We start from the raw sequence: 20972 nt of genomic DNA on the forward strand, positions 1-20972 counted from the left end.
ATTCTTGTGCAGAAGAATGCTTGATAAGTTAGATGAAGGGCATAGAGGCCACCACACTGGAGCAATGTGAGAGGGAGAACAACAGACAAGAGATTAGTATTAATTAGAGGTTGTTCACAAGAATGGGGGAAATTTTTGGGTGTCTGATAGGCTTTTTAGAGAAAAGGGAGAGCCATTGAAGTTTTCTTGAGCTTGATTGACTGTCAGTGTAGGAGGATTACTTTGCAGAGTTGTTGAGAAGATTGTAGTGTTCTAGAAAACAAAGAAAACTCATTTAGGAGGGTGTTGGGGCCATTGATACAATGCTCACCCATTGAACAATTATGTATTATTCGCATATTATATTATGGCTGTAAAAGACAGATATTCTGATGAAATTTAAGTTCCTTGTGGGAATATAGGTGGTTAGTAAGTTATGTAATATTAGGACTATGGAAAATCTGGTTTTTCAAAACAAGAGAGAAAGAAGGGCAGCATTAAAGAACAAGGTGAATACTGTTGATGTGTGAATGATCTGGAGCTTTCTAGAAGAAGACAATGAGAAAGTCTAGCTGTACTGTGACAGTGTAAACTGACAGGTGTCCCAACAGGTTGGAGTAGGTGTGTGAGACAAAGAAACAAAGAAAGACTCAAAAAACCTGAGTGAAGATATTTCACCTATTAGTAGAAATAGAGAAGGTAGCTTGGCAGAGAAAGTCTGAAGGGGCAGGGGGAGGTGCTTAGTTTGTGGTATAGAAAGTCTGAGCTACCCCATCAGTACTAGCACTGGAAAGGAGCTTGATGTGCTTAGAAACAGCATTTAAACACGTGGGGTTAATAAAATCACAAGGAGGCGATGATGTGTAGAGATAAGATGAGGAAGTAAGAGAATGTTCTAGGTATTTCAAATACTAAGAGTTGGGAAAGAAATGCTGGTGTCAGCTAAGGAAATTGAAATCTGACAGCATTTCTCTGAGATCATAAAGCTGATAGCAATGTAAAATGAGGAGGATGGAGGGACCATACATGTTCAAGGCACCTGCTCTGTTGACATTTCTTCTCATTTGACATGTTGCCTATGGGCAAAAGGCCTGACTCCCTCACAAGATATTGGAGGCCTAATTTCCTGCACAGGGCTTGGTACTTATCAACAATAGTAAGTATTTGGTGAAATGATTGAACTAAATATGTTTGCATCTAAAGCCATTCCTGCAGTTTGAAAACTATGCTGAAAATGGGGGAATGCATGAACCTGGGGGAAAGTGGAGACATAGAGAAGGTGTAGAATTAAGTCAGTTGATCTAAGCCAATCATCCCCAACATGAGATCCTGAAACCCAAAGTGTTTCAAAGACCTTAAGGTTTTAAGCACTCACTTGATGACAACAGTGGAAAATGTGTATGTATATCACCCTTACTAGGAAGAAAACCCAACAAAGGAAAATAAGGTTTTCTTTTCTTTTTCTTCTGATTTATCCTAGTCATCCACAGAAGTGCCCAGAATAGGGTTGTTGAATGAATGAGTGCTTACAAAGTTAGGACTGGGTCTTTATCAATTGATCAAAGCCGCTTCCATCTATTTGGGAGTGGAGACAGAATGGTGGCAACATTCCAGTGACAGTTTCTAGAAATGCCAAAGAAGGCAGCGGTGCTGCATAAAGCCACTGTGTATTAGAGCACAGTTCATTTTGTTCCTGAAAAACTAGAAGCAGAAAAGAAGTGAAAAGCCTGTGGGGATAATATTTTTGTGTGTGTGATAAGATTTTAAGTAGGATTACATTAGTGGGAAGAGAATAGAAAATGAAAGAGAGTTTAAAATAAGAAAAAACCAAACAGATGGTGCCTGATGATTTTATCACTGGTAAATAAAGACAACTTTTGATGACTGGTATATAATAAGGGATGGAAGAAGAGTAGAAAGCTATTTTCATTTGGCTTTTGTTTTTGGAATATAGAAACCGGGGTCAAGCAGAGCTAAGGAAGTAGATATTAGTGAAAGAAAAGAACAAAAGAAAACAAAACAAAAAACCACAATGAACTATGGTGGAAGGGAACCCCTGACACTGAAGTGTGAATCCTGCAATTAGATACCGAGATTGAAGCAAAAATGATATAGGAGCGAGAATTTTATTTATTTATTTGATGACAATTAATGATGGCAAAAATTATTCTTGTGCTCATTAATAAAACCTCCCTGTTTAAGTTCTCTTATTATCCTTGTTACAGATGGAGAATCAACCAGACAATTAAGAAATGCTCTCAATGCTACATATTAAGCCAAAATAATTGGATGCCAATGTTTCATCTAGGACTTCTTCTTTAATAATTATCTAAAACACATTATGCTTTTTGCCTTATACATAGACAAGAATTGATATTACATAATTAGAAACTATTCCCTAAGTCAGTGGTAATGGTTTCTGGAATTCAGACATGACAGGTCTTGATTTGGTGGGCCATGTTTTCCTGGAGTCCTTCATCCCTCTGGATCCTAAATTGTTTCCTCCATTTTTTCCCCCACAAAATTTCCTATTTCCTGAGGTGGTAGGAGGCAGTGGAAACCTCTAATTTAGACTCTCTTTCCATATAATATCTGCCGGTGGGTCTCTGCACTCGCTCCATGTCTGAGGCAAGAACAAGCCTATATGATGACAATTGGCTAAGGCGCAGATCTATGACTATAGAATCATTTCATTGATTTTTTTTGGTCAGTAGTTATTTTTTCTACCTTAAATCTCTGGGCTATCAATTTCTGGTTTCTGGCCAGCAAGGCAATGTATGGCATGTTCTCCGTCTCATTGAATGGGCCTGAAGTTAAACTAAACATTGCTTGGCTTCTCCCACTTGTTCTTGGCCACCGTTGGCTCTGCATATCTTATAGGGAGGAATGATTGTAGGTTTTGTGCCTGGGTTGGCTGGTGTCTGAGTTTCCCTTGCCATAACCTGGAGAGTATCTTCTTACACCAAAGAGACTAGAATGCAGGAGCAAAGGCTTTGTGCAGGCACCAGCTCAACCTCTCCACATTCATTGAGATGTGTGGCTGATGTCTTCAGCAATACAGCCCCTGCTATCAGTTTTCAGAGACCAACTTTCTATCCTATAATCTGACTGGATTCTTTAGGAAGCTCATTGAACCCCCTTGGCCAAAAATTGGACAGAATGCAACCCAGTCTCACCACTAGAAGCCTTCCCTGGCTACAAAAGTTGACCAGTTTAGACTAAATGTTCTTCATTTCTAGGATTCCTCACTAGGGTCATTCTCATAGATTCCTGCAAATTTCCACTAAATTAGGTTTCCACACCACTTCCCCAGTGCTCATCACTGTCATCTCTCTCTCTCTCTCTCTCTCTCTCTCTCTCTCTCTCTCTCTCTCATCCCTCCCCTCTTCCACTGCAGTCCTCATCTGTTCCAACTCTACCCTCAACATTTATTCTTTTCTCTTTTTTCCAGGAGATCCAGGAATTTTCCTTAGGAACTCCTTCTTAACTTTCTGGGTCTGTGGTTGAAGCTTGATTATCATTTACTTAACAGCTAATATCCACTAATATATTTTTGAGTCTAGGTTACCTCATCCAGGATGATCTTTTCTACTTCCATTCATTTGCTGGCATATTTTATGATTATATTGTTTTTTAACAACTGAGTAATACTCTATTGCGTAAATGCATCATCTTTTCTTTATTCATCCTCCTATTGAGAGAAATATAGGTTGTTTCCAGTTCCTGGAGGTGATAAATAAAGTCACAATAAACAGAGCTGAGCAAGTGTCCTTATGGTAGGATAAAGCATCCCTTGGGCATATGCCCTAGAGTGGTATAGCTGGGTCTTAAAGTGGAGCAATTCCCAATTTTCTGAGGAGCCATAATATTGACTTCCAAGTGGGTTGTACCAGTTTGCATTTCCACCAGTAATAAGGGAGTGTTCCCCATATTCATACCCTCACCAGCATGAGCTACCACTGTATACTTATCTTAGCCTTTCTGACTGGTGTAAGATGGAATCTCAAAGTCGTTTTGATTTGCATTTTCCTGATGGTTAAGGATATTGAACATTTCTTTAGGTATTTGAGATTTTTCTATTTAGATTTCTCTGTTTATATCTGCATGTAATATTTAATTGGGATGTTTATTTTTTGATATATAATTTCTTGAGTTCTTTATTATTTTTGACTTATTAGCCCTCTGTCAAATGTCTGAATGACAGTTGTCTTTGCCTTACACAACTTTTTCAGTTTGAGTAGGTACCATTTATTGATTGTCAATCTTAGTGCCTGCACTATTGTTCAGAAAGTTGTCTCCTGAGCCAATATGTTCAAGGCTGTTCCTCACTTTCAGTGTATCTGGTTTAATGTTGAGGTCTTTGATCCACTTGTACATAAGTGTTATGTAGAGTTTTATGTGACAAACATGGCCCTATTTACATTCTTTTACATGTATAAGGCTGGCCAGTGTGGCAATTCTACTTTCCTGATCCTCAGGCAAGTTTTATTTATTAAAATACAAGTGAAATGCCACTATATTTCTACTTTTTGCCTAAAATAAAAACAAGGCTATAACTAATATAAGAAAAAACTATATACAGTAAGTACAATAACTATATATAATATATGTAGGCAATTAATATATCAACAATGTCTAGTCCATTTGTATTTGACAAATTCAGATAAAATACTCCATATATATCCTATCTTGGTGAATCCAAAGTCTTGTACCTGGTGTGGGAAGTCCTTCTGTATATGTGCTACTTTTGTTGGTTAATGAATAAAGAAACTACCTTGGCCTGTCGATAGGGCAAAGCATAATTAGGCAGAGAAAACTATACTGAATGCTGGGAGAAAGAAGGCAGAGTTATGAGAAACCATGTAGCTCCACAGGAGACAGATGCTGGGGATAGAACATTACCCTGTAAGCCACAGCCACCTGGTAGTACACAGATTAATGGAGATGGGCTAGATTAAGATTTGAGAATTAGCCAATAAGAAGCTAGAGAAAATGGGCTAAGCAGTGATTTAATCTGTGTGGTTATTTTGGGGTTGAGCAGTCAGGAATAAACAAGTGGTCTCTTACAACATGTACCTAATTTACTATCAAAATCTGGTATCTGTATCAGATAAACAAGAAAAACTATAGCTATCTAGTCTTCAACTTTCTCAGAGACCCAAGAAAGAAATAAAATTAATGGAGTAAGCAGGAAATGCAAGCAAGCAACTTTCAAAAATGGGAGAAATGAAAGAAACAGATGGATTCCTTGATAGTCACCCAAAGTTCTTCTGTGGTGTTGGGGCATCCATCTTCAGCTGACAGGCCCAGAATATCAGATAGACTTTTCTGTGAAGCAGGATATTCTTAAGAGTTGTCTGTCCTTAAGAGTTAACATGTTTGGCAGTCACTTTCTTTTGTGTACTTGTTGTCTAATTGGGACAGCGGTACTGTCAGTAGTTGAGGCAGGAGCATTTTCTTGCCCAGAGGCTTACTTTTGCCACAAAGAAAGTAAACTCCATGCGGAGTTTCTTCAACGTCCATTATCTTCTCTAAAGTAGATTGGTGCCGCCAGGAGCATACATGTCTCATTGTCATAAAAAAGCTTATGTTATTAACACATTTTAAATACCATATTCTGCAACTTTCTAAAGTTTATTTAAGATGACCTGTCTATCTAAAATATAAAAAAGCTTACCTAATATGACTACAAATTCTAGTATAATAAGTGACTAATTACAACCTGAATTTCCTTATTATCTTAAAGAGTTGGTAGTAATAATTTTCAAGGACTAGAGATTTGCATTACACTATTAAATGAGCTGTATAGGTACAATAGCTTGAACAGGATTAAAAACATATGTATAGTATGTTTTAACAAAATTAAATCTCAAATTTGTTTCAATATACAAAATGTGTATACAGTATACAAAGGTCCAACCCAATGTAAAACATTTAAAACTAGTAGTTGTTTTTTAAAAGTAGATTCAATAATCTACCACTTTATCTTATCATATGATAAGATGAGAATTGACTCTTGGGTAACAGAGCGAATGGAGAATCTCGGAGAGCCAACCTACCTGGTCTTCTTGCAGGGGTGGCCTGTGATTAAGCTTGGGGTGTTGGTGTCCACATCTGTTGGGAACTGGGACACAGTGACAAGGAGGGGAGGAAGGGCCAAGGGTGGTTTGTGGGATCCATAGGTGGCTTGGACAGGGGAAGGTAAAGCTGCCACTGCTGTTTTGTTGCATTACTAGGTAAGAACCCCAGAACTGGGTGTAGGGTAACAGAGTCAGAAGGTCCAAGGCCAGCCTACCTGGTCTTCTGGCAGGCATGGCCTATGTTTGAGCAAGTCAGTAATTGTGATTCTTTATGTGTGTTTAAATATTCCCTAAGTCATTTAAACACAAAATTCTGTTGCCTTACATATCTACCATTTATTCCATGGCAAATATGTTGTGAATCATAACTGCCCCACAGTAATAAGTATGGTATGTTTGATCCTAGAACAGTTTAAGATTTTTGTGTGCTGAAAATGAGGGGAAATTAGAAATTGAAATGTTAAGAATTTTATATGTACCTCACTGGAGAGCTTCTGGAACGTATATGGAAATCTCAGATTCCAAAATTTTTTTTCATTTTATTTTTTATAATTTATTTATTTATTAAAGATTTCTGTCTCTTCCCCGCCACCGCCTCCCATTTCCCTCCCCCTCCCCCAATCAAGTCCCCCTCCCTCGTCAGCCCAAAGAGCAATCGGGGTTCCCTGTCCTGTGGGAAGTCCAAGGACCACCCACCTCCATCCAGGTCTAGTAAGGTAATCATCCAAACTGCCTAGGCTCCCACAAAGCCAGTACGTGCAGTAGGATCAAAAACCCATTGCCATTGTTCTTGAGTTCTCAGTAGCCCTCATTGTCCGCTATGTTCAGAGAGTCTGGTTTTATCCCAGGCTTTTTCAGATCCAGGCCAGCTGGCCTTGGTGAGTTCCCGATAGAACATCCCATTGTCTCAGTGTGTGGGTGCACCCCTCGCGGTCCCGAGTTCCTTGCTCATGCTCTCTCTCCTTCTGCTCCTGATTTGGACCTTGAGATTTATGTCCGGTGCTCCAATGTGGGTCTCTGTCTCTGTCTCCTTTCATCGCCTGATGAAGGTTAATATTCAGGAGGATGCATATATGTTTTTCTTTGGGTTCTCCTTATTTAGCTTCTCTAGGATCACTAATTATAGGCTCAATGTCTTTTGTTTATGGCTAGAAACCAAATATGAGTGAGTACATTCCATGTTCCTCTTTTTTGGGTCTGGCTTACTTCACTCAGGATAGTGTTTTTAGATTCCAAATTTAAAGTAAAAAATATTCATCTAATTTTTGCTTTTCTTTATTAAGTTCAGATGCTCACTCCCCATTTTGAACTTAAGAATGTCCAGGATATATAAAATCTCCATGAAATAAATCATGAAAACATTTGAAGACAGCATTAGAAGATTAGGTAAATCACTGCCCTTCTTATGTTCCAATGTCAAGTATATTAAGAAAGAAATCAGGGAAACAATCTCATTCACAATAGTCTGAATATTTTTATTTTTTTGGTATAGACTTAACTGACAAGTGAAAGACATATACAACAAAAATTTGAACCTATGAAGAAAGCAATGTTCTCCCATGCCAGAATAAATGGAGAGAGCTCCAATGCTAATAAATTGGTAGGATTAATATTGTGAAAATTGTCATCCTACCAAAAGCAATCTATAAATTCATCAAAACCCTCATCAAAATCCTAAAATAATTTTCTCAGAAAATGAAAAACAGTATTAAAACTCATGTGAAAATATAAAATATCCTGGATAGCAAGACCAATACTAATTAAGAAAAACACTGTTGAAGATACCATCATTCCTATACTTTTAAACTGTATTGTGTAACTCTGGTGATAAAAACAATATGTACTGGCATAAAAAAAGACACACTGCTTAGAGGAGCTGAATAGAAGGCCCAAATTTTAGGCCATAAAAACTTGATTTTTGATAATAACCAAAAAATAAACATTCAAAAAAGACAGTATCTTCAATAAATGGTCCTGGCCAAATTAGATAATTACATGTAGAAGAAGGAAATTTATCTATCCTCCCATACAAACTCAAGTGGACCAGTTACCTCAACATAAAACCCGATATAATGAATCAGCTAGGAAAAAAAAAGTAAAAATTGGCTTCAACTTTTAGACATAAGAAAAAAAATTGAACAAGTCATTCAATTTCTGAAAAAAGGATTATCTTTTTTTAAATAAAAAAATTGACAAATTGGACCTCATGAAGCTAAAATTCTGTACAGCAAAGGATATAATCAGTTGACTGAAGAGGCAGCCTACAGAATGGGAAAAGGACTGTTCTAGAATGTACAAAGAACTAAAAGCACTAAACATCAGCAAATCAAGAAACTCACTTAAAATGGGCAGTGGAACTAAACAGATAGTTCTCAAAAGAAAAAGACAAAACTATGAAATGATATTTAATGTTCAACAGTGTCAGCCATTAGTGAAATGCAAATGAAAACAACTTTGAGATTTCATTTCAGCTATATCAAAAGAGATAAGATCAAGAAAACATATAACAATAATGCTGGTGCTGATGTAGGGGAAGGGAAACACTTTTTCACTGTTGGGAGGAATGCAAACTGATGCAGCCACTGTTGGAATCATTGCAGAGTTCCTCAAAAGGCTGGGAATACCATTTGAACCAGCTACATCACTTCTGGGCATATACCAAAATGATTATATATCCTAATTATTCACCCATGTTTATTGCTGTTTGATTTACAATAACTCATGGGTACAATAATGGCATGAATATTATGGGGGTAAACAACCACTTTGTGACTAAATTTAAAATTCACTCCACAAAACAAGTTCATATCGAATAGGCCAAAAACCTGTAGGCTGGTAGTCCTAGATCCAAGAGAGAACCTCCCAAATGGACATAACATCAAGCTGCCTTCTAAATATTTATTATTTTATTTTTGAGATTATAATATAATTACAACATTTCCCCTTCCCTTTTCTTTCATCCTAAGACTACCATATAACCTTCCTTGCTCCCTTTCAATTTAATGGCCTCTTTTTTTTTCATTAATTGTTGCTACATGAACATACATGTTTGGACTTGTATTTTAAAATACATTTCAGGGATGTCTCTGGATTGTCAATCACCAATCATTTCATGTTCATTGTGTGTGTGTGTGTGTGTGTGTGTGTGTGTCTATCTGTCTGTCTAAGTGTGGGTACAAACATGGTTTAATATCACAGTATGTGTATAGAGGATAACGTTCACTAGTCAGTTTTCTCCTTCAACCGTAGGATCCATGGATCCATCCAGTCATGGAACTCAGGTAGCCCAGTGTTCCTGGCTTACTTTGTGTGTAAACTTGATATAAGCTAGAGTCAACAGAGGAAGGAGCCTCAGCTGCAGCAATGCCTCAATGAGATGCAACTGTAAAATATTTTCTCTTCTAATGATCACTGGGCAAGGGCCCAGCCCATAATGGTTAGTACCATCTTTGAGTTGCTGGTCCTGGGTTCTATAAGAAATCAGGCTGATCAAGTCACAGGAAGAAACCCAATAAACAGGACTACTGTACCGTGGCCTCTACATCACCTTCTGCCTCCAGGATCCTGCCCTGTTTGAGTTCCTGTCCTGACTTTCTTCAGTGATGAAAAGCAATGTGGTCTAAGTCTAATAAACCCTCTCTTTCAGAATTTACCTTTTTATTATGGTGTTTCATTGCAGCAGTAGAAACTCTAAGATACCAGGCTTAAGTAACAAGAACTTTTAACTGTTGAGCCATATCACCAGCCTGATACTAGATACTTAGCATCATTTTCTATGACCTGTTCTTCTTGAATGTGTGCTGCCTTTTTGATCTTCCTCTGCCTGCATTTTTTTTCTGTAGCTTCAAGACTGGGTGTATACAGCCTTGATATATTGCCAGCCACCTCATGTCCTCAAGACATTGAGTGGTGGTCATTAGACTAATGAGCATATGTGCTGTGATGTTGAGCGTTGTAAAGATAATCAATGGAAGCTCATCTTCTTGTTATTTTTCTAGCCAAGACATTAAGTGCCTTAAGTCAGTGGTAGGCACAGTTTGTTTCTCCTGAGTTATCACAGAGCCAGCAGTTCTTCCTTTGTAGGCATACCCTGCAGGGGAGTATGGACCAACACAGCTACTTGGTTAGGTGGCAGATACTCCGTCATTTCAAAATAGCATGCTGGTGCTTCCTGTTTGAGAATTCTGGGAGTAACACTTAAATTGCCTCCAGGATTTTTAGAATTTTTAATTGCTTCACCAATATCTTGACTAAATTTGTCAGTAGTAGGTGGCACTTTTATTCTTCTTCAATTCCAAACTCTGTTGCCTCATATTTTGGTTATAGAACACTGTGTGCACCATGTCTCCAATGGAGCATTACAAGATACGCGGTGACAATCTTTCATGGTTTGCTTTATTTTTAGAGTCTTGTTTTTCTACTATTTACCTCCTCCTGTCTGTGAGCTTTTCAGTGACTGTTATTGGACCCATCCAGAGACACAATGGCAAAGCTTCGACACACAAATAAGATGCCTTTGCTACTGTACTGCAGTTTGCAATCTCTTAGAAAGCAAGGGACATCTTAATACTTTGTTTCCAAAAAAAAGAATTTCAAAAACTAAACTCCAAAAGAACAAACCAAAGGAAAAACAAACAAAAAAGAAAACCCCCAAAAATCTCCAAATAAAAACTTTTAATTCACAGCTTCTTTGAGACTCATTTCTTTTAGGCTTCTTGTAACAGTGCCTCTTCTCCTTCACTTAAGGCCAAAATGACAAGGATCAATTTAGATTGGATTCTATGGGTCTCAAACTTGCAAAAAGCCATGGCATGGAAGTTCAGGGGCTCTGGTGTCTAAGAACACTACTTGCGCTACCCAGTTAGCTGCCCAACTCAAGGGTTTCTCTTTACTTCTTTTGTGGGTGGAAGCTCTTTGTCAAAACAATCATTGGCACTTTTCTCATCTGCAAATGGAGAGACCAACTCGCTTTCCAGCACTTAGCCTTTATAAATAATAAATCTATGACCCCAAGCTTCCATATCAACCAAGACAGATCCTTCCCCACAACCTCTGGAATACTTTGAATTAGCATTAAAATTTTAAGAGGGTTAAAATATTAGCTAGGTGGATACTATCAGCAGAAATGCAGATTTTCTAGATTCTTTATTCAGATGAGTTTAATAACATCTTCATCATTGGCTTTTTTGATCCGTATAGAATTTTTTGGTTAGAAATGGCATTGTGCGGTAGCGTATTGGGTCCTAACTATCTCAGCAGATAGCCATTGATTTTATTTTGAGAGCAAAACTTTTCATGCAATTGAAATTTGGATTAGATGAAAAATTATTATTTACTTGATATAGTTTTAACTTAGTCTGATAATATAGTATTATGAATTAACATATTTCTTATTCTGGACTACTATTTACAATTGTTTATTTTTATTATTATTGACAATCTAATGCACATATATATTTTACCAGGGTCATTTAAGACCCCTCATTAACCTCTCTCTCCTCCCCCCAATTTCTGCTGAATCCTATTTTTTCCTAACAAGTCTCTCAGCCACTCTCAAGTAGTTTAGTTTATTTCTTGTGCAACAAACTGAATTTAATTAGGATTGTTTAAATGAACATGGGTGGATGTTTATTTCCTGGAAGATGGGCAATATACTGGTGACCTTACACCAAGGAAAATTATTCTACCGCCCCCAGAAACCTTTAACTACCAGTAGCTTGCCCTGGAGAGTGAGGTCTGTTAATTCTCACTGCTATTCATGATGGACTGTTGGTGAAACCATTTTCTACAGATTCTGTCAGATTATTCTTAAATGTGAAGAATGGCATGAAATGAAACATTTACATACTTAAAATACAGATTATATGATTATAAGTATTAAAAATGCATTCACCCTGATGCAATAAGCTTTGTTATAGCGTGGTTTATCTCAGTTTGCAGGAGTTGAAACCTGACTCACTGCAGCATCTGTGAAGGGTTACCTGACTTCTGTGTGCATTGTTTGCCTAACTAATGGAAAAGATGTAGACGCATTTCTTCCTTTTGTCCCTAACGTTTTATGTTAAAAAATACAATAAGATTGCATGGCACTATATTTCAAACTATTTAACTTCTTTTAAAATTTATTTTATTCTACAAAAATTACTACTTAGCAGGAAACTCTAGTGCTAACTACCCATTTAATGAGCCACAAGGGATCTGAAAATAGTGTACTTCATTAAAGCCCCATCCCTCTCTGAGTAGGTACAAGCAGAGTCGTGCAGACACAAAAAAGAGTAAAAGAAGACTTGAACTGGCAGCTTCAGGTCACGATCAACTTAGTACAAGTCAGATACACTCAGCAGATCCAGCAGCCCTGGGTGCAAATTAGAGGTCAGAAATTGAAGTCCACCAAACAGCTTCTATTTAGGATACGGTTGTATTTTGGTGGAAGATACTCAAAATGTATGATTTGTTTATGGAACTAGGCCCAGTTATTTCCTCTCGCTGGTGAAGTAACTAAAGGTGCGAAGAAATAAATCTCTCATTTAAAATATTTGATTTACTTTGAATTGGTTAGTTCAAAGGCATGTGTAAGATTGGCTTTGTTTGAATATATGGGATTAGGATTTTTATTGCCATTGAAATTCTGAAAGGAACTGAGCTTTGAGCTTCCCTCCCTGAAGACATAGAGCAGATATTTTGATAGCTCCACCTTCTAAAAATTTTCATTAGCATTCAAACACTAGATATTGCTGTAGATAAAAATCATTTTTAGTCAAACCACTTAACAAAATTGGGATTGGAATAGAAAATCCTGGCCCTCTGCTATTTTTATTTGACTTTTGCAAAATGTCATTTTTTCCCAATATTTCCCCAACAGTTTTTAATCTGTTGTCTTCTAAATTAACATTAGAAGATCAAGAAAAAAAGATAAGAAATAGTCCCTTCCCCATAAATCCAGAGGAAGTGCCCCTCAGTGTACCTTTCTTTTCATTGCTGGATGCTCTTTCCAGTGTCTTCATGCACAGCTATTATTTTCATGGCAGAGCTGCTGAGCATGAAGCTTGTTTCCCTCTGTAGTTTGCTGCTCAGACAGCTCTCATTTCTTTGTAGTCCCTTGTTTGCTCAGACCAAACGTTTATGAGAACTGACCTTTTTTATTACTTGTGTTACTTAATAAAAATATTGCAGTGGCTTTGCTGAGAACGAATGAGGATATGTTGCCTTCTAAGAGAGGTTTAATGGCACATATATATGGGAACAGAAATGGACAAGGCCCTCTTAAGAGCAAGGATCATGACATTTAGTTTGTTTTATTTTCGTATAGCATATGGTGTAACGAAGAGACACATAGCAAGAGACTAACAAATCTTTTGTGAACTGGCATGAGCATTGAGAGTGGTGTTCCCAATATGAACTGACAATGACTTTTACTGGACATAGCCATCAGCCTCCAGGCAGGTTTTCAATGCACAGAACAATGGTGCAGTGATTGTAATGGTTTCAGACAATGGCACAACATAGTTCAGTCAATTATAGAGGGGCAGCAATGGAGCCAGTCATATTTTTTTCATTTAAACGTGCCTTTACCAGCATTGTGTCTCCCTGTCCGGGGAGGAAACTGTCCAATGCCCTGAGTCAGTTTCAAGAACATTTTCATACATAGATCATATAGGAAAAATATTTTGTTATAATTGAATGTTTTTTAATTTAAAATTTTAGAGGCAAATCTTAAACATTAAATTTGTGCCATTATCTCACGTAGAAAGTATTTTTGTATAGATTTTTCCCCCAAATATTTATTTGGCCAGTTTATTATTCACTTGCATGATATTTCATCTCCCTACAGTAGTAAGTATGAGTAAAATCCACAGGTTGGTAGACAATCTAAGTATTTGTTCTCATTCAATGTTAATCTTTTTAAAGAATAGGTAACCCTATGTAACACAACCTTCATTTTTGTTTGCACCGTATCTTAGTTAACATTACTTTGAAATGTGTATGGACACCATAACATTGGAAAGTAACAATGCTATAGAGTGAAGGTTTGTGTCATGTCCCCACCATAACACACCAAGATTGTCAGAACTGCCATGAGGACAGAATCTTCATGAATGAGATTGGTGGTGTCTTTATAATAAATCTGTGATAACTCCCAGGTTGTCTTTCATGCCAACACACACTGAGCAGACAACTGTGTAGGGATAAGTCCCGCCCCTTAGGGGGCGTGTTCGCCTCGGGCTAATGTCTGCCCATAAATTTGGCCAGCGTGCTCCCAGCTTCGCTTCTGCTTTCCTGGTCCCCGCTGGAACGGTGGTTCTGTAAGTCTCTTTCGACATTAAAGCTATATATATATTGTTACAATCTGTCTGCATTCGTTTTACGCCGCTGCATATCTGTGAACCATAAGGTCAGCCTATCATCACAGCCCAAATCTGTTAATGCCTTAATCTAGGACTTCTCACTTAGACTCCAGAACCCTAAGAAGATTTTTACTGTTTCTAGAATATCCAAGTTAAAAGCAGCCAAAGTGACTAATTCAAAAGTACAGATACACGCACACACACACACACACACACAGCGGGGGGGCGGGTGTTCTCTTATAAGATTCGGTATATAACAGAATTCTTATCTGTGTGCAGGAACAGTGCATTCCTCTAGTGCATCCCTCCTAGACTGCAAAGCTCATTTTGAGAGGCAAAGAATGATGAGGATTTTGTTGTTTTTAAATCATCTGCTATAATCCAAGTTATCAACGGAATATGGGAATTAAATAGTGTTTGTCTCGATGAGCTTATAGTCTCCCAAGAGAGATGACCTTTTCTACAGGTATTAGAGAGCCTTGAACAGACTTCGCTTCAATGAATGTTAGAATAAGTAAGAGAAGGCTGGTATTTGTGCTATGGGAGCACATTCTGCTTTAAGATATCTTTAAGATACACATTCCTTTAAGACACCAGCCCACTCGGGTGTGGTATCTTATCTTGTTAAAGCAGTGGTAAATGTGTGCCCGCTTTCTTGCTTCCAGCTCCCGCTTTTGGCTGCTGGACACTGTTCCTGTTTGTGCAGAGGACTATTGTCTAGCACAGTGATCTGTAAGTTTTCCTCTTAATAAATAACCCTTTTATTATTCATCATTCTGAACTGATGTAGAATTGTTTCGAGACTTACATTATCAGTTTTACATAGCTTTATTTACTTGATTAGTCCAAAGGATTTCCAACTGTTTTGTTAAGTTGTTGACTTAAGAGATTGGAGCAGTACACAAAGGACTTCAAGAAGTCAGTCTTTCCATTTAATTCTTGTCGACATGGCAAATTCCCATCTTCTTGTTGGGCTTGGTTTTGATAAATCGGTGTCATTTCCAAACTTCTCTAGGTGCTTTCCTTTGTGAGAAAGTGATCCTTGCAGGATGAATGACTCTAGAACCCCAGTAGTGGGAAGAGACAAGAACATAGAGACAGTAGCACTTAGAGAATGCATGTCGCACATCTATCTTCGACTGTCATCTTTAAAAAGTGTTGCATTTTCTCTTAATGTTGCATGTTACCATGACTGCAGGTGAGAGACTTAGGCAATTTTAGGTTGTTTGTACTGTTTCTGCAAAAATTGATAAAGGTATATCAGACTACTGTCATGAAGTTTTCTGCCTCTGCGTGAATAATTCATTCCTTGGGTGGAGATCCTGAATGCCTAAATTTGACTCTAGGCCCAGGCTAATTGTTCTAGCACAATCTAGGAGTTATCCCACTCAGAGACAATGTATCCCATGTCTACTGGGAAATGGCCTCTTCAGTAGCAGGGGAAATTGTAATGTGTTTTATTATTTTAATACTCAAGAATTTCTTTTATAGTACATTTTCATCTATGTCTCAATGCTTATCATATTTCATCTCTTTGCTTTTATTCATCTGATTGCTTTTGAAACATTTAGTCTCCTGTGATGTGCAGGTTGACATTACCCAAAAATATTTTTGTTAATGAGAATAACTTAAAAGTGATAAGAGAATCATCCCAAGAGGGTTAATCTGGAGTATACAGATACAAATAAAGAAAAAAACCCTGAATTCACATAGCTGATATAATCTATAATGTAAGGGAGGAGAGTGAAGCAGGTACCTGTCTCACAGGTGGAAAAGCAAGAAAAGAGATAATGGCTTACTGTACAATTAGGTCTTCAAAATATCTCTTATTTCGTCTTTGAAAATTCCATATATGTATACTGTACTTTGATCATATCTGCACCCACTCTCCACTTCCAACTCTTCACAGAAACTCTTCCACAATTTTCTCCCAACTCTATGGCCTCTTTTCTTAACCCATTCACCTCATTTAATAATGTCAGCACCTACATACATGTTGGACCATCTGCTGGAATGTGGGTGACCTATCACTATTCACATCCTTAAAGAAAACTGAGTGTCTTCACTCAGTAGCCATTATTAGCTGCTTTGCAAGTCTCTTTCCCATGCACACTGGAATTTTTAATGACCTGGTCTACTATAGTTCTTATACATGTAGCCACAATAATTAGACAGAATCAAGATGGTGGGATGATTTAGGATGTTCCCCAACTTTCCAGAAGTTAAAGTCTTTTACGTATGGCTGTCTTTAAAATAACAAACTTTAAGAATGGCAAACAGAGCTGGTGATGGTGGCACATGCCTTTAATCTCAGCTTTCGAGGGGCAGAGGCAGTTGTATCTCTGTGAGTTAGAGGCTAGCATGGTCTACAAGAGCTAGTTCCAGGACAGGTTTCAAAGCTACAGAGAAACCCTGTCTTGCATATCAAAAATCAATCACACTGGAGTAATTAGGATCTGATGGAACAAATTTGGAGATGGTGACCATGTCTTCTCATCCTAATAATGGGACAATTAGTCATGAAATTTATGTAAGATAACTTCAGCATGCACCAAAGGCTATTTTAATAAAAAAGGACTTTTTTGTTATTGATGGGGAAGAGATGCTTAGTACCAATTTCTAAGAGGATTAAGAAGAGTTTGGTGCTGGCAATTGGATTTCATTTTAATACAACAGTGAATTAAAGTAGCACTGATGAAAGAAATATAAAACCAAGTGTAATGACAGTAAAATTGAGGGAGAATCAGGCAGTGATCTCTATACAGACGATCAGCCGCAACTTTGGACACCGTAATAATGAGAATTCCTGAAGGAAAGCACTTAATTCTCTGGGTTCTTCATAAAATACTCAAAATGGAGGTTTAAAATCTGGCAACTTTCCACGTACTTCAGACTGAAAGAGGAGTGCAACATTTTTTAATCATAAAGCAGCATGTTTTATAAAGAGCACTTTAAATCATGCTACTATACTCTGTCATTCATGACTAAGAATTCTATGGAGAAGACTTAAAATTGGGAAATTGGTTGCTGCAAGTGTAGCTTAGTGGTAAGACTTTGCCTAGCACACAAAGTCCTAAGCTTATTTCTAAGTATCACAGAAAACAGATAACTACTCCCCAAGTCAATAAACAAGTAAAGAAATAAATATCGACAGTTATGTTACATAGTTTCAAAATATGTATACAAAACAGTGAGGATCGGTTTTCACTTAGCTTTTTTGACTTAATAATGTCTCTCAGAGGAATTCTTTCTAAAATTCTTTAACATTGGAAATATAGAACTGTGCTCTATAATGAATTTTTAATTGGTAACAGTTCTGAGCATCAGGTAAAAGTTACAAGTCTCTCTTTATGACATATACTGATTTAATATTATGTAAGAATAGTATGTGGAACTATATATATATGAGATTTGACAGTATATGAATCTCTATATATTCATATATATGAATGCATATGTATGTATTTCATTCTACTGGAAATTCATTTCACAATATCTAGAAAGAAAACTATCTAGTGAAACTTTATCTTTGTAAAACTTATTTCCATTTTCTTTTAAAAAATATTAATAGTAACAAAATAAAAGACAAATAAGAATTCTGGGGTGATCATAAAGTAAAATATCTTTGATGTCTTTCATTTAGTTTCTCTCCGAGGCACCCTTTGTAAGAAGGCAAAAGTAGGAAGTGAAAAATATTATTTTCCCCCATTAATCCTTCTAGAAAATTGTCGTCCCGAGGAAGGGTTTGTAGATATTCCCAATAGATAAACTTGTCGTTGGTAAGCACAGTAGATGCCTGGACTCATGAAAGACACCTGAAATGGGAGAAGTCTTGTCTGATTGACAACCTCTGTTCAGCACTAGCTCTGTGTTGTTAGTGTTAGAGCTAATTTGAATTGGACAACAGCATTTGGTGTCTAGAGAACTAAAGGGAAAACCTCATACACACTTTAGAGACAGACCCTTGGTACCACTACTTGTTTCAAGGTGCAGTTATTAGGAGAGAGGGAAATAAGAAAATGGAGTAGAGGAGGAAGCACTTACTGGGTACTATAGATTGCCAGGTATCTTCAAGATTACAGGCTTCTGGCAGACAGGTTGCCTGGTTGCAAACAAACATTCATGAAATACAGATCATCTTCAATTGGGAAAAAACAACAACAGCCCCTGCTATCCACATTTTATCATGGCCAGAACCATCTGTCTCAAGCACATTTGTGTCTACTACTAGTTTGGGTTTAACTGTGCTTTATCTATTGAAGTTTTATTTAGAATTGTAAATTCATTTTATGTAAGAGTCTTTGCAAACTTCCAAATTCCATGTTCAAATTTTGGAAATTGAAATGTTAGAAATGTTTAGCCTGCCTTGAATCAGGTAGAATATATTGTGAGATTCTTTGAAGATAGACTAATTCATAATGGAGAATTGAGACAATAATATGCCAGATATTGTTATAGATCATTTAAAAATACTTTCTCATTTCCTCAATAATTTCTGCCCAGCTACTTATAATAAACTGAATGACTTCAAGTATTTACTCCCATTAATAATTCTGACTCACAAAATGATCTTTTGTTTCTCACATCATTGTTCTTCTGGTTTTCTTAATATTAAAGTGAGTTATATTCGTTGTAAATTTGCTAACATTTGTGGGCATCTGTTAGACCTCAAGAATTATATTTCAAAAACATCAGAATCAGATATTTATTCTTATACAGTTCATGCAAGACACTTTTCATGAGTTTTCTCTCCCTTGTATTTGGAAGATCAGTGAGAGGAGAAAATCAGCCATGCTGAATATCCCCCAGCGCTGACCACCTAGTTTGTAGTTCATGTCTCAGTCAAACCCCAGTCAACTTTCTCTGCTAAGTTAAATGTCTGTCTATAAAAGAAACATCTCTCTTCTTGCTATTCATTATAATTTGCATATATTTGTGCTGTTTTCCACTTCAATATGCTATATTAATCTAGAATCACATTTTTGTACCTGTCAACAAACTTTCCTTAAATCCACTGTTGTTTTCAATAATCTTCAAATGTCTTGAGTATATGCACACCTACAAAAATTGAGCAGAGAGGTTGTCTTCTATCTTTATCAACTTTTATCAACTTATTGTCACAGCTATACAACCTTTACAAACTTAATTTCAATATGAACAACCTTTTTGGAAGATATTCTTCTCTAGAATAATTCACTATGGCATGCAAATTTTGACCCCCTTCAAAATTGGAGAGAACTTAATCACAGGTCATCTGTGTAAGTTTGATTTCGAGAAAAGGATCAGATGCATGGAGAACTATTGGGTTTTTCTTTCCAATATTAAAAGAAAATTGCTGAAAATTGTTTTTACCAATAATAATTATTACTAATTGAACTAGCAAGCATATTCAATTTATACCTATTACATTTCTTGCTTGTACGTTCACTAGACTCATATGTTTATCTGATCACTCTTTTTTTTTTTTTGGTTTTTCGAGACAGGGTTTCTCTGTGGTTTTGGAACTAGCTCTTGTAGACCAGGCTGGTCTCGAACTCACAGAGATCAGCCTGCCTCTGCCTCCCAAGTGCTGGGATTAAAGGCGTGCGCCACCACCGCCTGGCCCTGATCATTCTTTTAAGAATGACCGCTATGTAGCAAATATGAAGCTAGGAAAGATACAGTTTTATATAGATTTTTTTTTTGCTTTGTGAACCTCAATTTGTCTTAATTTTATGTAGTTTCAAAGATGTTATAAATAGATAACTTTTGTGAGCAGAACGGCATCCATTATTTTTTCTTATAAATTATTATGATGGTTAGTGTTAAATATCACCTTGACAAGATCTTGAAATACCTGGGACAGGGCCTCTAAGAAGGTCTGTAATTATATCTTGGTTATATAATTGGGGTGAGAAGACTCACCCAATATGTGTGGCCCCTTTCCCTAAGCAGAGAACACTGGACTCTCTAAGTGTGGTGTGCCATGTTTTTTGGTCAACTTGACACAAACTATCTGTGGAGAGAGTATCTCAATTGAGAAAATTCTTCCAACAGATTGTCCTGTTGACAAGTCTTTGGGGCCTTTTCTTGATTAATGATAAATGTAGTAAGGCCCATTCACGTGCAGTGCCGGACAGTGGTCTTGATGGGATAAGAAAGGTAGCTGAACGTGAGCTGGAGGAGCAAGCTATTAAGCATCTTTCCCCCACTATCTCTGCTTCCGTTCTTTCCTTCGGGGTTCTGCCTTGAGTTTCTGCCTAACTTTCCTTCATGAATGGAATATATCTTGTAAGGTGAAACAAATGGTTTCCTCTCCAAATTGCTTTCAGTTAGAGTTTTATCTCAGTGCTAGAGAGCCAACTAGAACAAGTTGAGAAGGGGCTGATCACTTGTATGCATCATTAATTCATTGTTCTCTATTCTGCTTCCAGTTTCCACTGTGCTGCCTTCTCCTCACAATGATGCGTTGAAACCTGGAAGTGTGAGCCAAATCTCTCTTAGGATGCTTGTGCTGTGTTATCACATCTACTGGAAGAGAAACTAATACATATACATTCTAAATATAATACAAATCTTAAAATTAAGC

Source organism: Microtus pennsylvanicus, chromosome 22 (assembly GCF_037038515.1).
Source record: "Microtus pennsylvanicus isolate mMicPen1 chromosome 22, mMicPen1.hap1, whole genome shotgun sequence".
Lineage (NCBI taxonomy): Eukaryota > Metazoa > Chordata > Mammalia > Rodentia > Cricetidae > Microtus > Microtus pennsylvanicus.